Raw genomic sequence first — 2,517 nt, 5'->3', positions numbered from 1 at the left:
ACATTTTCTCGTTTCTTCATCCTCATTGGTGTTCCTTAAACCATGCCTCTGATAACACCTAGACGAACGCTCTGCTGGTGTAATCAAAATCCACATCGCCCTATAATTGAAGCGAGGTGTCTGTTTACCTTCAGCTAATGTATATTCTTTGGTGACAAACACTGTTCTTCTTGTCCTATGGTTTCCTTGGCTTGCTATAGACAGGGGATCGTTATGCCCAAAGACCGCCAGCCAGGGCACATATCTTGACGGTGACAGTTTTGTAAACACTGGCGGGACCTTCTCTCTCTCTCTCTCTCTCTCTCTCTCTCTCTCTCTGCTTCTATAAGAGTAGAAAAATCACATGTTTTAACATTCTTTTCTATATTATTCTATCTACCCATGACAGTTCTAAGGCTTTTTTAAGGCTTCAAGTTTCTGAAGTATAAGTCAATACTGGAAGGACCATCTCATTAAATATTTTTTCTTTTTAGAGAAAGTGGCATTTTAATTTTCATAATCTCATTTTGTTTACCGAATTCTCTCAATCCAATGCTTATCCTTTGTTTAATTTTGGTCTCGTGTCCTGGGGAAACACATACGGTTTGTCCTAAGTATATATATTCATTAACTATCTCTAGATGCTCGTCCTTAAATCTCATTTGTTGCCTCTCTGCCTTTTCATTGAACATTATCTTAGTTTTACTAATATTAATTTTCAGTCCAACTTCTCTGGTTTCTCTATTCACATCTTCTATCACATTTTTCAATTCCTCCCATGATTCACTAAACACAATTATGGCATCTGCAAATTTAAGTTGTTAAGTAATTCCTCATTAATATCAATTTCTACATTTTCTCAATTTAGCTTCTTAAAAACCTCTTTTGGGCTGGCTGTGGATAATCTAGGAGAGATATGGTGTCCCTGTCTAACTCCTTTCTCAATCAGAATTTTCCCACTGTCTTTTGTCTTAGGATCAATGTACTTCCTGTATACATCTTCAAGTGTGCTAATGTAAGATTCTTCTATTCTTAGTTTTTGAAGGGATTCCATTGCTGTTAATGTTTTGATAGAATCAAAATATTTCTCATAGTCTATAAATGCCATACACAGGGGTTTGTCATACTCTGTTAATTTTTCTATTAGCTGATTAATTACATGGATGCGGTCAGTTGTCGAATACCCGCTTTCAAAACCTGACTGATCTCTTTGTTGATTATGTTTAGCTGGGTATTCATTCGCACTAATATGAATTTTGTAAACATTTTATATATTACGAGGAGTACCCTTAGTGGGCAGTGATTTTTCAGCTATTTCGTGTCTCCCTTCTTATGAAATAGTATAAGGATAAAGTTTATCTAAGATGTAGGTGTGTGTATATATACATATATATATATATATATATATATATGTATATATATATATATATATATGTATATATATATATATATATGTATATATATATATATATACATATATATATATATATATATGTATATATATATATATATATATATACTTTATATATATACATGTATTTATATATATATATATATATACGTATATATATATATATATATATACATATATATGTGTATCTATCTATCTATCTATCTATATATATATATATATATATAAGTTATATATATATATATATATATGTATATATATAGGCTACGTATATATATATATATATATATACATATATATATATATATATATATTTATTTATTTATATAATATAAATAGCTTTACTCATATTTAAATTCTTTTCATTCAATATATATATATATATATATATATATTATATATATATATATATATATGCGTGTGTGGGTGTGTGTGTTAAGGAAATAATGTGATTGATATACCTGAAACTGAGGAAGGGCTTGATTCAGTTGTCATGAAAATAATATATAGTAAGTTTATCCAATCTAAAGCGACTACAGAGAAAGATTGATAAAAGACTGAAATGAACAAGCAGGATTTAGAAAACGTAGAAGTTTTACTGACCAAATATTAATTTTAAGACATGTACAGTAATGTGTAGAATATACAAATACACCTTTGATGGACTTGGTGATCATGAAAAAGCCTTTGATTGACTGCACCGGCCAATTTTGTGGAGAGTTGTCCGTTATTATGGAATTCTACATCTATATGTAAATTGGCTTAAGAATGTAAATGACCATAGCAAGTTTAAAGTTAATGATAAAAGAGTACTATCAAATGAACTGCCAGTGAACAATGAAGTACTCCAAGGGAATGTGATGTCACCTACGCGTATATGGTTTATCCTTCTCATGGATTTTGATATTAATAGAATAATTGGTGACGGTGGGGAAGGATGGGACTGGATTGAAATAGGATATTAGCTGATTTAGAGTGTGTTGATGACGCTGTCCTTATTGACAGAGCACCATAGGATTACAATGCTTTCTTACCAGAATGCATGATATATCACAGGGGGTTTGGCTCAAGTTTTATAGGAGAAATACAGAGATGATGAGAACTCAATATGCAATAGAAGATGAAAT

Source organism: Palaemon carinicauda, chromosome 17 (assembly GCF_036898095.1).
Source record: "Palaemon carinicauda isolate YSFRI2023 chromosome 17, ASM3689809v2, whole genome shotgun sequence".
In the NCBI taxonomy this organism is placed as follows: Eukaryota; Metazoa; Arthropoda; class Malacostraca; order Decapoda; family Palaemonidae; genus Palaemon; species Palaemon carinicauda.
The sequence above is the reverse complement of the archived record's forward strand: the minus strand, read 5'-3'. Positions refer to the sequence as shown.